At 41.1% G+C, this 19,686-nt stretch overlaps 1 protein-coding gene across 2 annotated transcripts in view; it reads right to left on the bottom strand.

The window, feature by feature from the left end:
* LOC135224387 (pre-mRNA-splicing regulator WTAP-like) overlaps window positions 1-19,579 on the bottom strand; it is a 74,403-nt gene extending 54,824 nt beyond the window's left edge. For both annotated transcript variants that reach the window (XR_010316713.1, XM_064263343.1), the window contains exon 1: window positions 19,274-19,579. The gene's annotated coding sequence lies outside the window, so the exon portion shown is untranslated. The remainder of the gene's footprint in view (window positions 1-19,273) is intronic.
* Window positions 19,580-19,686: the final 107 nt, after the last annotated feature.

The following is a 19,686-nucleotide window of genomic DNA, read 5'->3' as shown; positions in this document are numbered from 1 at the left end:
ACCTCGTCTACCGATGAGGCCTGGTCCAACCAATCGTAGAGGTTCTCCTCATCCGAAATCCACGACGATGCATTATCCCCAAAATAGGGGAATACCTGAGGTGCTGTGGTCTGACCGAAGCAGAGGATCTTGAACTGGAGTGTTCCAGTTGGACCTGAGAAACAAAGAAATCTTCAAGATTCCTGGTGAATTGGAATCTGGAGATATGCATCCTTGAGGTCCACTGAAACCATCCAATCATCTCTCCGAACTGACTGCAGCACCGACTGCAAAATTTCCATGTGAAACTTCATCAAGTCTACCAGTCAGTTGTGACCCAAAAGATCTATACAGGCAGTCCCTGGTTATTGGCAATCCGGTTTTATGGCACTTGTCTAGCACCATAAAATCAGCGGTTTATGACGCCATAACGGGCCAAGTTCCAGTTATTAGCGTCATAAGGATGCTTATGGCGCCATAAGGCCGCTTATGGTGCCGATAACCAGTTATTGGCGTCATAAATTGCAGAGTTTGGTTAATGATGGTTTTTGCTTATCGGCACACCCCCGGGGAAAAGAAGCCTCGCCGATAACCGGGGGACTGCTTGTAATGGATCTCCAAAACCCTACTGCTTTTGCAGTACGTAATGAAGATCCGGCTGTAAAATCCCAGAGACAGAAGAGCGGGCTCTATTGTTCCCTTCTCCAACAAGGATCGGATCTCTGCCGCTAACGCTATACCTTTTATGGACGACGGGGAATAACTGGGAAGGTAAACCACGGAGTCGGGCAGCGGAGGACAAGAATGAAATGGGACTCTGTAACCGTTCCTCAAAACCTCCACTACCCAATTCCTTGCGCCCCACTCCTTCCAGATGTTCCAAAAAGGAGCAAGACAACCTCCTACTGGTAAGGGTGAGGGAAACATCTCCTTTCTCTCAAAATCCTTCTTGGATGACAAAGGCTTTGAAGAAGATACAGAAGATGAACCCTTAGAAGCGAAGCAAACCTTCTTTGGCGATCTTACAGGTGACTTGGAACCAGATCGTTTCCCTGGAGATGACACCCTCGATCCTTTACAGGATCTTGATCCCTGAGCCGCAACACAAATCATAGCTTGCTGAGACACTACTGCCGAGGACGACGACATGAAATTAACCATAGCAGAAACAGCCTCCTCCCTGAACAGACTGTTGCAGAGCGCAAAGGGCGCCCTCAACAGAACCCTCTTATGAATGTCCAGATAGTGCAGAGGCAGATGATTCAGAAAGAAGTCCCTCCTCTTCTTACCAAAGAAGGTGGTGCAGCCAGCCAAAATATTAACCTGATAAGCCAACCCCATCGAAACCGAAGTGACGAGGTTGTCAAACAGAACCAGATCTGATGGCAAATACCCATCCCGTTTCAGAAACCCCAACAACCACATAGAGTGGGACAAAGCTTCTGACTGGCTACACAAAGTGTCCTCCAAAATACATGCCTCACGAGATGTGACTGCTACCACCTATTTGACAAAGGAACCCTAGCGAGAAGAGCCTCAACCCATTCATTGAGTGGAACTCTGACACCTGAGGAAGGGTTACCCGTTACCCCGTAAAACCCATACCAATTAGGAATCAAGGTTGAATCCTGCTTACCCGACCCAATGAGTGATCCTAACCTAGTGTCCGCTTCTCTCAGTCTGCTCAACCCGGCCAAACCAGACCAGCTTACTAATGTTTGGGAAACTTCTGGCTTGGTTGAGTACAGCATCTCAAACATAACCCAATTCGGTTGAACAGGCTCCTGATGCCTAATTTGGTTGAACAGCTTGGACTGCAGCTCAAGAGCATGGATGAAATCCACCATCCGCTTCTATTTGCTTTCATTAGCTGGAGAAAATCCCACCTCTGGTACTGGCTCCTCCTCTTCCACAGAACATTCTTTATCAGGCTGATCCAACAGAATCATAACAGGAAAGGAGGCAGGTTGATCACTGTAAAAGTTACACTCGATGACCTGGGACCCACTACCCCAAGCTGTGCTAACCCAACACCTAACATACCTGACCCCATCACCTCAGAGCCAACCGCACTCGGTTGCGCAAACCCCGCACCAAGTAAGGCCAATGACGCAACAGCTGAGCCAGCCGCAATCAACTGTGCACACCACACTGCTCAGCGACAACGACGCAACACCTGATCCTACTGTACCTGGGCAAATAACACCAGCACCTAAAAGCGGAGAGGCCGCAACAATTGGTCTGCCTAAACCAACAACCCAACCAGACGTGTATCCAGAGCAGATGTCACATTGATAAACGGAGGGGGAGTAAGTACTCCCTGATAACAAGGAACCAAATTAGAACCAACATTGCACACCTTAGATGGCAGAACCTACAAACCTCCAGGGAAAGTTGAGAATGAAGTAGAAGACGGAGGAAAATGGGAAGAAGCCACACTCCAAGTAACCACTGGAGCACCCACTGCCAAAGCTGGACAGGTAGAGAACATACCAACAGAAGCCACACACAAAGGTACCTCTACAGGCATGCTACGGACTGCGGAACCCATCGGAATTGCCAAATGAAGATTACTTTCTACTCTGGTGAAAGGAGAGGTTGCGGATACGATTGGCTTCATTACTTTCAACGATGGAGTCACTAAATCACCCATAACAGAAGCGGCAGATCCCACCTTCGAGGCTTGCAGATCTCTAAGACCCCCAGCACCCTTTAAAGCTGGTTCTGGAACAGGTAGGGGGCTGAAAGAGAACGACGACCAAGGCGAGGAGATAAGAAAAAATAGAAGAATCACTTCTACCCCTCATTCCTAGAACCATGCCAGCTGTGGAAAATGGACCCAATGTATTATGGTCCTCAAACACTATTTCAAAATCACACAAATAGTGGTTTGCAAACATCGATTGACATTTCCAAAATGTCATATGAATAATAGAATCGAGAGACATTTCATTAAAAAGACTGGGACATAGCTACAGCTCAAATGTCGTATGCCTTTACATTAAGGTTTCCTCCTGAATCTTCAAGTGAGCTTCTATGATAGTATCTCTCATGAAGAAAGAGATGGCGTTCTTCAACAAAAGCCCTCTTTGTATTCTTAATCGAACACCACAAGTTAAGAAAATCTCCTTTCGTCTTTTTTGTTCTGTCCAAGTCTCCTTTCATCTTTTTTGTTCTGTCCAAGTTATGTACAAAACTCTCACTATCCTATAAGGTTCTTGATGATGGGGGACTTAGGCCTAGAGTTGGATGAGTTTTCATTCTTCCCTAAAAACCCTAAGAGAAAGGAACATACTGCATTTTTCTAAGCAAAACCCACTTGTTTGTCCAGGTTTTGAGTCTCACTGACCCTTTTTGGTGTAGCCAACACGAAGAGAAAAAGTCTTCCTCGTTAAATCCCTAAAAGAGGCACAGATTAGGCTCTAATGGTGGGCCCATAAGCAATCGTAAAACCACGTCCAAGTTCCAGGCAACAGGGGCTAAAGAAACTTTTGTAGTGTTAAAAGACTTGACTAAATCTGGTATGTCTTGATTTGAGGCTCCAGGCAACACGGGCTAAAGAAACTTTTGTAGTGTTAAAAGACTTGACTAAATCTGTTATGTCTTGATTTGAGGCTAAGTCTAATCCTCTATGTCTGAATAAAAATTCAGTATGGCTCTGTAGCCCTTGATAGTGGATGTAGAAAGTTCCCTAGATGTCTTCAAAAACAAAAAACAATTCTAAAAGTCGGGCTATAGATGTTTCAGAAAATGAGATGCCACATCTTCAGCACCAACTGCAAAACACTGCCCACTTCGCTTGGTAGACTCTGATCGAAGAGTCACATCTACACTGAGCAATAGCTCTTGTAATTTCTCTTGAAAAACCTTTCACTTTGACAAGTTTCCTGACAGTCTGAGGCCTGTCATAGTGAGAGTGGATAACCCTTGATGAAGCTATTGAAGTGGGGTTGTCTGAAACTTTTCTGTTGTGGAAGGAGCCTTGGGAAGTCCGACAGAAGTTCTATGAGGTCAGGGAACCATTCCTTCTGAAGCCAGAAGGGAGCAATCAAAATCATCGATGTGTTGCAATGCAATTGAAATTTGTTTATGACTTCCCTGACTACACTGAAAGAAGGAAAGACATAAACTTCCCAATTTGACCAATCCTAGAGGATGGCATCTGCTGCCCAGACTCATGGGTCCAGGCAGAGCAGTACAGGGGCTGTCAATGACTTCTTGACATTCCAAACAGGTCTACCAACGGTCTTCCCCATCGTTTCCACTGGTCGGCTCACACCTGTGGATTCAGTGACCATTCCATGAGTAGAACCTGTCTGTGACAGCTTAACTTGTCCACTATAACTGTCAACTTTCCCTGAACAAATTGAGTGAGAATTTGGGTCTGTTTCTTCTGGGCCCAAAGGAGAAGATCTCTGGCTGCTTTGCACACAGGTAAAGAGAGTGTCCCTTCCTGGTCAAATGTAGGCCTGTATGGATGTGTTGTCTGAGTGAAATGCAACCACTGTGTTGCATGTCACTGAAGCGAATTGTTGAAGGGCTCGATGAATCCCCTTCACCTCCTTGACGTTTATGTGAAGATCCCTCTCCTCTTGAGACCAAGTCCCAGTGACTTCCTAATCTCTAAGAATCACTCACCAACCCCAATCCAGTACTTCAGAAAACAATGCTTGGCCCAGGTTCAGGTGAAGGAGTGATTTGCCCACTAAAACCTTCCATCCTCTAACCACCATACAAGGTCTTGTTTTATCTGCGGCGTGATGGACAAGACAAATGAAGCTAGGAGTGTCTTTCTGTTCCAACTGGCTTTTAGGACGTACTGTAACAGTCTCCCATCATGTCTTCCTGATAGAACGAACATTTCGATGGAGGAGAGGGTTCCCAAGAAGCTCATCCAGTTGTTGGTTGAGAAAAAATGACAATCGATGAAATGTTGAACCTTCTGGATGCAAACCCAAATTCTAGTCTGACGCAAAAACCAGAAAAACTTGAGAGCCTATCTTCATCCCCAAACAGACTAAGCACTGAGTTAAGGCTAACTGACTTCTCTTGATTTATTACTAAACCTAAATCTTGTGCCAATTGAAGTTTTCATTGCGTCCTCCATACACTTCTTGGGTGGAGACTAACAAAGCCAGTCGCCTAGGTATAAGCATACCTTGATGCCCATCAGGTGATGCCATTGTGAGAGAGGAGCGTGAAATCATGTGAAGACTTGGGGCTGTGCTCAGGCCGAAGCACAGTGCCTGAAATTGAAAGACCTGGTCCTGAAACATAAATCTCAGGTACTTTCTGAACTCGGGTGACTTGGGATGTGGAAGTATGTATATGCCTCTTTCATATCGATGGTTACCATCCAGTCTCCCTGATGAAGAGCCAACAGGACTGACTTGTTTGTCTGCATTTTGTAGTTTGGACATAGAAGTTCAAAGCACTTACATCCAGGACCGGCCTCCAACCTCCTGATGTCTTGGGAACAACAAAGAGTCTGTTGTAGAATCTGTCCAATGCAGTGTCCTCTACCACATCTACTGCATATTTCTTGAGGTCTGAACCTCCTTTCACAGAGCTGAAAACTTCTCTGAGTTTTCTGAATATGCCTTCAAGTTGACTGGACAAGATGTTAAAGGGGTTTTTCCCTGAAGGGGATTGAATAGCCTTCCCTGAGCACAGTCTTAACCCACGATTCTACTGATCTTCTTTCCCGCCTTTCCCAGAATCGCAGTAGTCTCATGTCTACAGGTGTACAGAGGACTGGATCCTCACTAGGCAGATGACAGTTGAGTAGTGGATTTCTTGCTGGTAGGTCTAATAGTATGTAGGTTCGTTCTTGGTCGAGGTTGGGCTCTTCCTTTGCCACCTCAAAAGGGCTGAGGTTAAAGAGGTGAAGAGGTTCTTGCCATAGTAGGAGCTGAAGGTGCTCGATTAGTCTCCTTAGGCCACTTGGTTGACTGTGCAAGGAGATCGTGGGTTGCTTCCTGTGCAGCTCTGTAGCTACTCTCTCTAAAGTAGCGTGCGGAAACAGACTGCTATTATTGAAATCAGCGAAAAGAAGACCTTTGAGACTGTGCGACTCCCTTCGCCATGAACGAGCGCCACAGCTCTTGTTTTTTTTCAAGATTACCAGTCAATAAAAGCACTGCTAACTATTGAGCTCCGTGTCGAATCGCTTTTATTTGTACATGAAAACACCCCAAGCCAGTCTGCTGTAAACTTATCTTGCAGTGAAGAACAATCCTCTATTTTCTTGGTAAGCGCTCCCACGGACCAATCTAAGAAACTAAATATTTCCAAAACTTTGAAAATATTCTTTACAAAGTGATCCAACTCCATGGATGAGAAGCAAACCTTAGCCAAGTCAAAGACAGATCTATGAGCTGGGTCAACAAGCACTGAAAATTCCTTGGGAGGGGGCAGAAACTTCCAAGGAAGGCATCTCTCCAGTTATGTAATAAATGTACCTCCTCTTAAGACTTATGGGATGGTGGAGAACAGAAAACCGCTTGGCCTCTCTCTTCTTGGCTAACCAAGAATTATATAATACCTGACATTGCTTTCTTGGCAGAAATCGATAGAACCATTTTCGGAAGTTTCACTCATCCTGAGGGTTGACGTAACATTAAAACTAAACCGGGAGACAACAATGTCGCTAGCGAAAAATATGAAGGATAACAGAAGAGAAAATAATTCGTGAGAGTGGCGTAATCCATCACAAGTTCATCTGGTTCAACTTCTTCTTTTTCCTCTTTTTCAGCTAAAGAAACAGGAGAAAGAGCCATGTCTGGTTGAATATCTTCTGATACCACAGCAGCAGGAGCAGAAGGTTTCTTTAAAAGTTCCACAATGCTGTCTAACCACTGGAGAACAAGAGATGAATCCTGTGTTGGCAAGAGGGGTGTGTGCATCGAGTCCACAGTTACAGGTTATTTTGCTTGCAGCATGGGTTACTAGATGTGCTGCTGTCAACTGGCATTCTCCCTCGCCTGAAGGAGCATCTGAAACTATATCATCATTCAATTGCTTATACATTCAATGTGCGATCAGAAACCGCTGGCCTAACTAATCGCTTTGGACACTTGTGAGTCATAGGGAGCTTTGATCCCATGGGGCGATCTGATCTCATTGTACGCATGGGATCTACTTGACGCCTAGAAGCCACTTGGTGTTTGTGAGCCAATGGGAGCTCAGTGTGGTCCCCTGGGCGTTCATCGTCATCCCAGAAGCTACAAGAGGGTTCTTGATCCCTTCAGAACTCAACAGGGATCACAGAAACATTTTGAACTGTTGAATGCCTCTTCAAAGGCCTAGATGCATCTTGGAAGTGCCAACTGTGTCCACGATATGCGTCCGAGTCGGAACCACTGGATGAAAGGCATTGTGCAACTCCTTAAACACCCTTCCCGCAGTTATCCTGAGGAACCTGGGGAGTAGCAACAGGTTCTACTGAAGGAGCAACTACTCATGGGCAAACCCCATCGACCTCCCTTGGACTAGCAGTTTGCTTCCTCCCAAGTTCTGGGGAGTCAAGCAGGGACCTCCGTCTCGGAGCATCAGTGGGACGAGTAGCCACCCTTTCCACTAACATCACAAGCACCAGGGTCACTAGCACTAGCTTTGTCCAATAGGGACTTTTTCAACTTTCTATCTAAATGGCAATGGTACTAGGTTCAGGGGGGTGGGAGCCAGCTAACGGAGTGGAAAGAAATGCAAGAGGACTGGGAATAGGAGAAAAGACTGACACAAAGTCAAAAGAACAGGTTTAGGAGACAAAGACCTAGAAGCTCTAGCTTCGGTTCTGGTGGACATCTTCCTTAGCCTAGCTTTTCCTAACTCTCTAAATGTGCATTCAAAATCGTCCCAGTCCTTTGTACTAAATACACATCAAGTCAGGTGAACAAAATTGCCCTAAGGAATTAAAACTAATTGAATGAAGGTCATATTTAGAGGAAGTCATTCTGGTATTACAGCCTCTGCTGCAATACCGGCTACTAGACACACTAGTGTCAGACATGATAAGTCAAAGGCTAAATATCTGTAAGCTCAACGAAGCTAAAGAACAAATACTATAGTGCAGAGACTACAAATAACAGAATACTTCACCAAATTCTTTGAGCAAAACCATCCGGAGAGCTATCCTGCCTAGCAGAAAACAAAACTGCTTAAACAACTGTAGTCATTGAAGGGCAGAAACGAACAGAGATCATTAGCTACGTTGTACCTATTCTTCCCCGGATGTGGGTGGGGCATTTACCTGCACCAAAAAAGTCAAAACTATAGCTATGTACATAATTACTTTGTAAGTTACTTATATACAAATAGAAACTTAAAAGCTTTGGAATTACATACTTGTTAAATTACTTATCTAAAATCATCATTTTCTCATATGGTCAGCTGCTCCAATGAGCCATAATGATGTCTATATGATGATGATTTAGCCTTCTTGCAGAGGCTGCCTTCATGCCTTCTCCTACTTTCATTGGTCCAAGGATGGGGAAGGTAAAGATGCAGGTAAGGAATAGGATGAGGAAGGTGAAGGTGATGAGGAAGAGGAAGCAGAGGAGGAGGTTGAAGAGTGTCTATGCTTGAAAACACAAGCTTCTTTTTCTTCCAAGGCCATAAAGGACAGAATTGAAGCTTGCATCCCAGAAGGAAAAGGAGGTTCAAGAGGAGCTGCTGAAGTAGAGACAACAGCAACAGCTTTAGTGGTCTCAGATACAGAAGTACTTGGCCCTAGCAAAGAGCTCTAGGAAGGTAATGAAAGGTAAATCCAAAGATGATCGTTGTAGCTTGCACACCAATGTAGTGTCCTCAGAGTGCCAAGGTTGGTCACTCTCCTCCTGAAAAGTACCCTCCCCGGACTGGGCATAGGGTAGAAACTTCTTAGCACAGCAGCTTGGGTCACTGGCAGGGGATAATCACTTAACGGCGGTTGGCAAGAACAGAGGTGTGTTCCACCATCAGATTTCAACACTGCCTCTTCAACCTATACTACATGCGTATGTCTTTTACTGGGCAGGCAATCAAAAATGTAAGAGAGGAAATTTACCCAGATCACAGATGATGTTCAAACATGACGAAATACCTACACACCATCATGACCCGAACATTTATGCTGGTGAAATTATTCATACTCCGATCAAGAGATAAAAAAAAAGTTAAAGCGGTTACTATGGCGTCAGAAAGCCATCTGTACAGCAGTCAGACTGAAGGAAAATCACACAAAACACTGACCAAGTGAGTGGGTCCTCCATCCCTTCACTCCCTCGCTACTAGTGAACCATATCTTGCTATCAAACTTCATCAACCATACTGGTTGTGGCCAAGGGCATATCAATATATAAGACAAATGTCTGTACTATTCTCTCTGGAACATACAGGGAATATGAGTGCCAAAAAAACGTGGAAAAAGGATGTAAGCTATATAGAAGACCAAGATCTGATGGAAATTCATGAGGACACAAGACACAAGAGGGGAGAGAACTCATGGCAAATTCCTAAACAGAAGGACAAAAAAAAACAGAAAGGAACATTAAATCTCATAAATCTATATCCTGACACATGACTGGTGTGGAGAAGACTAAGCACATAAGGAACCTGATCATTTCATCAATAGTAGTCTACAAAATATAAAGTTGGACCCCAGTGAAGCCAAGAATTTGTTTGCTATATTGTGTCCTATTCACACAGTATAAGCTAATTATCACAGCAGCCTAATTGATTCAGAATTTTGACAATGGTGTTACTTCCAAGTAATTCTCTACCGGAAGAAGAAGAAAAAAAAATCTAGTACTACTGTAAGTTAGTGCTGTAAACAAGACTACAGGTTTCTAACACAATCATGATATATATACAGCATTAATGGCACACTTCTGATACTTTGTTAAAACAACTTTCCTACATGGATACTAGCGTCTCAAAATATTGTTCATGTTTCTAATACAACTGTTTTTAAGAGGTAACTTCTATTTACCGGAAGACATATATACTGCACAGCCATCTTCTCATGAACTTCTGTAACTACATTTCGTACCCATACCTATCCTGTTCTGATGCCACACTATCTCATTTCACCACCCATTACCAGAGTAGTCTCATTCCCTTTACTTGAAAAGTAAGTTGCCCTGACAGAGGTACTACTTGGTAATTTATAAGAAAGCAAGTGCACTATAAGCAGTCCTGAGTTTTATGTAGTATATATCCCTTCTGCCTATGCTCAAAGAATCTTATTTTCATGTAAATATCTTATGTTCTTTTTCCACTTGAAGGCCCAGCTTCTTTTAATTTTATTTATTCATCTATTTATTTTTTTGCACATTTCCACTTACCAATAAAAGGGATTGCTTGGTGATCATATTAAAAAGGATTGTTTGGTGGTGATCCTAAATTCCACATAATATATATTCAGTAAGTAGAAACAGGGTGAAGTGAGACTGGATGACACATCCTCACATAGTTATCACAAGTTGCTTAGCTGACACAGTCAAGCATGAGGAAACATTTGCATATGTCCCTCAGCACTTGGTTCAGTCTCAATGTACAGATACCAGATCATGCAAAGTTCAATGATGACAGTCACCAAATGTAACAAAATAACTTTTGCCCGAAATAACTTCCCTTGAAAGAATGAATGGGCCTCTTGAACAAATTTGAACTCTATTTAAAAAATCCACCAAAAGGTGGAATAGATATAACATTAATGGCTATGATTAGGGATATCCCATCATAAAATCACAGAAAACAGGAAAAGTGAGGAAACTGTAAAAAGGGAATATATCAGTCATTGGGAAAGATAACAGTAATGACTGTGGTTATAGATATCCATGACAAAACTAGTATATATGGTAAAGAGTAACAGCAAAAAGGGAAAAGGGAGAGGAGCAGTGAAAAGGGTAATGAGTTTTCAAAGCTGACCATGATGTGACATGAGATAAATTCCAATAAAATTTTGGTGAATGGCCATGGATAAAGATTTGGACTAACACATTCAGAAAAAGTGCACATGGCAGAGAGTCATCTTGTTTCAAGATTAGCCCCATTTAAAAATAACCTGAGGTAACAATATATGAACACAAAGGGCTAGATACACAAGACCTTGAGAAGGCCATTATCATAATAATATAATGATACTGTATATACAATAAAAATCCTTGGCAAAATGTTTTTATTTATTTTTCTTAACTTTTGTGTATAAAATATATTTCAAAAATTACTTCTAGGTTTCTCACTAATTTTGTGGAAACATTAATTCAAAAAACAACCCACTGGATCAGCTGTTCCCAAAATTTCAGAACTTAGTGCAAAAACCTTGAATCTTTATCATACCAGACTCAGGCTAAACAGTGTGTTTAAAACTAGGCCTAGCCTATTCTCTACCTATGCACTGGACACGCTTGTCTAGCCTAGCCAGGCCAAGTTTTGATAACTGCTTTGGCTAATTAACACAAAATAACATGAACTTACCTTATAACCTAGCCTAATCTTTTTTAACCTCTGTTTTAACGCATTAATTCCTCCTCCATACCAAGTGATGTGGCAGACTCCATGGAGGGTTCATTGACTAAGTTTAGTGCACTTAGATAGACAGTTCCTTGTACACCACAATTCCTAAATGACTAAGGCCAATGGCCCCTAATGTTACCTATTTGTTTTTTGCCAAGGTCACCTGCCAGCCATCCGGAGTTGAAGCCAAGGAAAAACACTCATACCTTAATATTATCCATCATTCAACTGCCAATAATTTTTTATGCTCATCCTGAACAAGGCCGCTATTTCCAACTGTGACTTATCTTTACCTAAAAACGTGTCAACCTACAAAGACACCACATACTTGTAGTACTCTGAACTGCCAATTGGACCTTGTACTCAAGAGGAATGACATCAAGTATATATACAGGTTCTCTGAAGTTGGGATTTAATGAAAGATTAAAGGCGGCAAATTAAAAACTGGTCAGCTTAATCTGTACTGCTGCACACAAGAATCATGAAATGAAAAGGAAGCTATCAGAGAAATTTTGTCAATTTGAGTATAAAGCTTTAAGAAAGCTGGCTGTATTAGAAATTATTTGGCAAGATGGAAATGATGGGATAATAATGAAAATGAGGTACTGATGGCTTGAACGTGTTCACTAAACCCGAAGAAATGTAAGCAATAACCCAAGTGTCAGCTGGGTTTCAGTGGGCATCAAAAAAGTTAGAGGACCCACACCTACTTGTATGTAAGAGATGAGTGGAGATACGTGGACAATACTGTACAGGCAAGTTATGGAGAGAAAAATTTCTTAGAGGTCCTTTGCACCATGTTAGGTTATAGTACATGAAGTAATGATAGTCATTAATTCCTCACCAAATGCATGCAAGACAATTTTTTTCACTTGTTTAATGCATCCTGAACCCTTAATGGACGGATGTGCTCACATGAGTAGCAATAACAAGTTTTGGGTGGTGGATGGAGTCACTCATGGAGAGTAACAATATTACACACCATCGATATGGGGGAATCAGGCAGGAAAGAGGTGCCAATACTGTTAAAGCCCATAAATTCACTTTCGACTGGCTAAAATCAACTGGGTAGTGGCTCTGGGCTCATGTGAGAGTTAGTTGGAATCTTGACTTCAAGGGAGCATGTAATGCCTCTGTCTCAAATGACGTCTTTATATAAATTAGCTCATAAATATACCAAAGGGGTTGCTGCTGATTTTAGTTCTTGACTTTTACTATGGTACTATGTCAATTATAATTGTAATTTTCCAAATGTGAGCGCAAAGAAATATTAGGAAAGACATGTATAATCCCAAAAATAGTGACTGCATCTTCATTCTTGGTAAATTTACAAAAATATTTTACAACAAATAAGCTCAGAATTTGTTACTACTGTTATTATGTTTCATATTGTGTGAGTTGTAATATTAATTTTACAAATTAAAATAAATTTATATATATACTTTTAGAAAACACATGTAAACTTGGTAAAATTTACGACTGTGTTTTAAAGAGGCCCCACAAGGAGTTGTAAATAGTCATTTCCAACTTCTCGTGGAAGTTCAGGAAAATTTTTAAAAAAATTTTCTTACACCATGTGTACGTTTTTGTATATCTTCCTCTTTCCAATGACGTCTTTTTCTTGAATTGACAGACCTCAAAGTTTTGCCAGCCTGGGGTGCTTGCATGTTGATTTTTTATCCCAGCTCCTAAGGGTTAACACAAACAAACTTTTCTCTTTGAACGTTATCTATGCTGTCAAAACAGGAGTCCAATAACCTGGATTTGGATAACCTACATCATGAAATTATTTTGACCTAATGTTGTGGAGTAACTGCATCTTAATGGTGGTGGCTATATGAACTTAGCAATTATTTTTTACTAGCCGAAACTATTTCCCACAAAATATATACACAAATCTTGCATTTTTTATAACATCCAATACCGTAGGGTAAATGACCGAGTGGCAAGCGGCATCATAGCAGCCACCTCTCATGGAACATGGCCACTTCCCCAAAAAGCGCTTGAATTATGCCATTACTCTGTTATTAAGGAAAAAACACTTACATCAAGAGGAGCATAGAGGTCTCGGTGTGCTGCCTGGATGAGCCAGAACTCTTGACTGATACTCATGGCAGCGAAAAAAGTATTTTTTCGGGAAGGTGGCCGAGTTCCGTTAGAGGTGGCCACTATGTCGCTGCTTGGTCATTTACCCATGGTGTTTTTTTTAAATAGGCACAGGATATTGGTACGGCAGCTGTATCCCGATCGCGGTAGATATTAGTACGGCAGTGAATTGCGCTTGTGTCAATGTCAGACTTCCTGCCGTACTAATAACAGTGTGTGGTGGGGGTACGGCAGATTCTGTCAGTGGTGCCGTATTGCGCTCTTGACTTGCTGTAGGTACAGCAGTTAGCTATATCCGTTTACCAGTTTGCTAATCATACTGTATTATGTGAACAGAGTTCGGCTTCTAGGCGGGACAGTCCCGCTTTTTTAACATCAACCTTTTTATAGTTAGCAAAATGTCCCCCCCCACTTCAGTTTTGCTTTTGTGAATTTTGTTCCGCTTTTTGGTGCTACAAAAACAAAACTATCCCAATTTTAATGCAATAGTGCTGAAATTTTGTTTAATTTTGCCATTTCACCAGCTGGTAAATTCTATCGTCTTCTCCGACAGCTGCAATACCCAATGAAGTGAATTAAAAGAATATTGTAAAGTGTATAAAGGCGGCCCTTTACAACTGCTGATGTCGGGAAGAATAAAGGGCCGAGAAAGACACCAAAGGTACAATGGTACTGTATATATTTATATATATAATCCTCTTTGGATCTCCTCTTCGGAGTTCTTTTCAGGGCCGATTCGATCATTCGTGACCTACGTATATAATTTTTGAAAGTTTGAGTCTTCATAGATGTCTATGGCTTTTTTCAGCTCGTTAAAGCCTGAAAACACCTGTTTTTCGGTGAAAACTAACATATTCTTCGGTTCATGTTGTTCCGTCGCCATTTTTCTTGCTGTCACTGATATGCCAGAGGCCGCTGAGAGGCAGTAAACAAGGGTTCACTCATGCGCAATTCACTGCCGTACCAATATCTACCGCGATTGGGGTACCAATATCCAGTTCATTCTAAATATTATCATAGTATGTGTATTTTACCTCTGAACCTGTGACAATTAGGCTTCATCTGGCCATTACTACTGATTCTGCCAATTTCTGAGGAAATGGGCCACAGGCAGTCGCCAGCCACAGTTCTGGTCAGGGTAGCTGCAGAATTGTCAGGCACAGGAAGTTGGGACAAAATGAAAGAGTAGTTTAAGGAACTACTAGGTACCTCTTAATGGTCAAAATGTGATCAAACATGGGATAAAATGGAAGAAAAAATCAAGGTTATCGAATTTGGTTAGGGGGAAACATCAGTACAGGCCAACCCTCATCACGGTAGACGGGTCTTATTCACTCGATATTTAATTGGTGAAACATGAATACAATTGCAACTCTAAGCATACCATTTAAAAGACTGAAGTTTCGTCAACATATTGTGATATATGAAAGCCCCATACGAACTAAAATAAGCATGTGAGCTCTTCGTAAAATATGTTTTCAAGGCAGTTTTGAAATCCAATATGGCGGCTACGTTTTTCATGGACGGTTCTCATCAGTGACGGACACCATCTTTCCCCAGCCTTCCCAGCACTCATTTGAACAATGTTAGCGTATGTATGTAACGTTTATTGATCTTACTCAAGATTGCAGTTGTAATCAGCACAATAAAACAACATTTTGTTGCCTATATTAGTGAAAGTATGAAACTTGTTATTCCCGGGGTTATGGTTGGAACTGAATTCATTCTTACCTTGTAATCGGCGGTTTTTATCCTTACTGCCATCACAACTGAAACTCCACAGTGCTTATTTGATTGTTATTATACACATTTTGGTCTCAGTTCACTCCACATTGCACTTTAAACCCGTTGCTGTTCCTGGTTTCTAAGCGCGCGCGCCATAAACACAATTACAAACAGCAGACGACGACAGACGACGAAACTGCAAAGTTTTATTCCCTAAACTGTTTACTTTACTCGTTATTTAGTTTAAATTTACATTGTTATTTAAAAATTTTGATTTAATTCATGTATATTATCCCTTTATTGCAACCAAATTACCCCCGAAAAATTACAGATATTTCTAACGTAGATAAAATCAAATGTTTCTAACGTTTTCGTACATCTGGCTGCCGAAAACCATAGAGGAACGAATACGGAAAAGTGCATAGAGGAACGACTACGTTTTTTTTTTTTTTTTTTTTGCTTTTTTGTTTTTGCTAGCACTTTTCGTTGATTTCAGTCTTTATTAGTATTTTGAATTTCTTAAATAATCGTATGCCAGAAATAAATGTAACCTTTAATGTTTGCATGCTTTAATGTTTGCATGCTAAGAATGGCAAAATCATCGTTGCCACATTAGTGGAGGCTTCACACATACGCCGTTCCATTATTATAAACTGTTTCCATGAATTCTAGTTGTCATAGTAATGCAATAATGATAAAATTGCTTTAATATTTATGTATATATACTTCCAATACATAGCCTAATTTCACCAATTTCAACGTTTTGTTTATAGTCTTATACCCAGTTTTTTGGAGGGTCAATGTTCGTTACTAAAGAATCTGTAACCTCCTTAAGTCGTTCAGTTGACATAGTAAACCTGAGCCATATTTTCACTCGCTGAAATGACGATATCCGGGTGAGGGGCAAGTGGGCCCATCCCTTTGCCCTACGTGATGTACCCATGTTCGTTATTACTAACTAATATAATATTTATTACCTGCAATATAAACTGTTGTGCATGAAATTTTTTTAATATTTTTAAACTAAAATTAGAGCATACATAAACCACACAAATTGTCATAAAAATGAAACATAAATCAAGTGGCTATTATTGTTTAAACATGTCTTCGTGATGAAAATTAGCGCACGCACGGATTCCTTCCCAACCTCTCTCCAAAATATTTACCCAACACAAAACCAGCATTCACAAAGGGTCCCCCAACCATGTAGGGTATATAGGAGGTTAATAATTAACAATAAACAACACAACCTCATTCATCAGCAACACTATACGCTATAGAGACATGTGTGCCAAATTTTCAAAACAACTTTACACTTGTGTGACAGACCTTTGAATGGTTTTCGAGACAAACCCTGAGGCTATAATTATTGGATTATAGGGATTTTCATTTCCAGGTATTTTAATGTCCCTTCCTATTCCGTCCTCTCTCTCTCTCTCTCTCTCTCTCTCTCTCTCTCTCTCTCTCTCTCTTCTCTCTCTCTCTCTCTCTCTCTCTCTCATTTTTTAAATTTTACATACCTATGTCCTGCTTAACTATTTTGCGAGCACTAGTAGATGCACCTACATTCATCATTACGACTGAATTAAAAACTTGAAAGTATTTAATTAATGCTATACAAGTATGAAATATATTTTCTTGTTCATTTTTCGAATTACGATAAAAGAAACGAGAGAGAGAGAGAGAGAGAGATAGAGAGAGAATTAGAGAGAGAGAGAGAGAGAAGTAGAGAGAGAGAGAGTTGCTTGGATCAGTGTATAAATATATCGTCAATGGGCAGGTAACAACCGAGTGAATCGTTAGATATATCCACCAATGTAAACTACTATTATTAGATAGATAGATGGAAAAATCATAGAAAATAAGTTTAAACTGCAACAACTTTCAGAGAGAGAGAAGGGAAGGTGAAGGAAGGAAGAAGGACAGGGGTGGCGGTGGAGGTGGGGGGAGAGGGTAGGTGGAGCTGTTTACTGGTGTGTTCCTATCCATTTCTGGATAATGGAGTTTTGGTCTATTAGTACAAGGACAAGTGTAGTTATTCTTTACGATTAGTGATTCACGATACCCTTATAAATTACGGCACTGGGGGTAATGCACTAAAGAAAAATCTCGCTCTGTTACGAGTGTTCGTTACAGAAATAGGTATTGCCCAAAAACGTGCTTGCACTGTCTCTGAAACCCATAGTAGACATGCTGCTTAGTTGTCAATCAAGTTTTTATAACCAAGTATTTTTTACAAGCTAGCTATTGAATAAATTTGTATTTTTCTCAGTCAAAACATATGCCCCTCAATGCTAACTTTCCTCTTTTAACGACTTTCTGGTCATTGCAAATTCGGCCCCATAATTTCTTATGGTGCGAAAACAGACAGAGGCCCATGGACCGAAAACGATTGCGTCACACTACGGCGATAATCCAGCAGTAAAACATCTTCATATATCCAAAAAGTAAATAATAAAGATATATATGCGCATTACGATTATAACAATTACATGTATAGCTGATAACATCTGCACGAATAACTGGTAAACTGTTCTGCAATGACAGTTGAGTATAGCAATTATTTACAATAGGTACGAAAGTCAAGATGTCGTGACGTCATAATACAGAACTTGAAAGAACGTTCTAATTCAGAAAAATAATTACTTAAATTTGAGTCAGAGTCGAGTTACTTTTTCAATAACGAATATTTTCAAATTAATCATCATAAATATGTAAAATATTGATGTTTTACTACTTATTTAAAAATTAGCCAAGAGCACGCTTCTCGTCATCTTCTACCCCAACAGCTGTTTACGCCTGGCTTGTTGTTGATGAGAAATCGTGTTTCGATTGTTGTGATAAAAGTGCTCCAGCGTCTGTGGGTACAAGTGGTGTGCGGATTTATCACAGGAAATGGTTAGTTTATTGACACAAGCTACTCCGTAAACATCGAGATGGCGTCAATCTTCTAAATACCTCGAGTTGTAAGTAAAAATGTTGAACGCGTTTTGGTGAGGTTTCCACTACGTTTGAGACCGTTTTCAGTACCCTCTGTTTAAATCTGTTTAAATCTTAAAATTTGGCCTTAATTTCTAACTTTGGGGAAAATACTTACTTCGAAAGGAGAGTAGAGGTCTTTAGCTCCGTTTCTCACCAACAACAAGTCGCGACTGATGCCCATCTCGGGTGTCAGGACGCGTTATAATGTACTTTTTCGGAGGGTGGCTTGCATTGATGGTAGCTGGCCTGCGTGGCCTGCTGTGATGATCTACCCTAGAAATGAAAGTATGACAGAAGCTTAGGTGTTAGGCTACCATACACTTACGATGAATTCTGAAACAAAAGCTTGTAAGAATACCTAATGACCAAATTCAGATACTGGGTAAACCCTAAACAGGCCTCTTTACGACGCTAATGAGTATTGTCAAATTCGTCGGAATCAAATCAACTATAGGCCTAGGCCTGCTCCCGATAAACAACAGCTACCTAAGCTGTGCCACCGACACAGGCTAAATGAATAGGTCAATGGTTTTAACAGCTATAAACCTTTGACTAGTTATAGAGTTGACAAAATGTGTTGACTATTAACGAAAAGGTGGTCAGTGGTATACTAGGCCTAGAGGGCAAATCTCACTCGGGTGGCTTTAGGTAAGATTCTCGTCGTGACAACTACGACAATCTCCCTTCCATTCATTCCATCAGTCCACAGCTCCGAGTGCCTTAGAAAGTTGTTCCCGAGTATCTCAAAGGCACCCGCCTTATTCGTCACTAACGTTAACTTACGCCTATTTGGTAATTGTACAGCCTAGGCCCACAGCGACCTGACCGCCCTAATTTAGGCCAGTCTGGGCTACTACGGAAGGTTCTCCCCAACAAAACACCGACCATTATTCCCAAGACTTGGCGTATTTCGCCCGTTCTCCTCGACGTACGGACCGTCACACAAACGAGCGACTAAATACCATAAGTCTAAAAGACGTACCTGAGTTGTCAAATGGACGAAATAAATGTGTTTATATCGATAAACGTCCAAGAAGCGTCGCCATCGCCATGTTCGCTAGACGCCGGAGCACACTCAATATGTTATTGCCATTATATTTTCAGAGATCAACGAGCACTTCACCTACAACGTAACCACTTATAATATCCATATGTTCTTATGACTTTCGTGATCACTTCAGTTCAGCCTCAAATTTCACTAGAAACCCACAAATAATGAATTATTATAACTCCTTAGGCACATATTTCGTCGAAACCAAACTTTACTGAAACTCGAGCATGACGGCGGAAAGTCTTATAAAAGGGGGAGCACTGACCACTGAATGTCAAAAATGATTTCATATTGTATTCACTTAGTTTTAAATGGTGATGCATTATTGTTTTAATTGAAATGTT

This window comes from Macrobrachium nipponense, chromosome 12 (assembly GCF_015104395.2).
Source record: "Macrobrachium nipponense isolate FS-2020 chromosome 12, ASM1510439v2, whole genome shotgun sequence".
NCBI lineage: Eukaryota > Metazoa > Arthropoda > Malacostraca > Decapoda > Palaemonidae > Macrobrachium > Macrobrachium nipponense.
The sequence above is the reverse complement of the archived record's forward strand: the minus strand, read 5'-3'. Positions and strand labels throughout refer to the sequence as shown.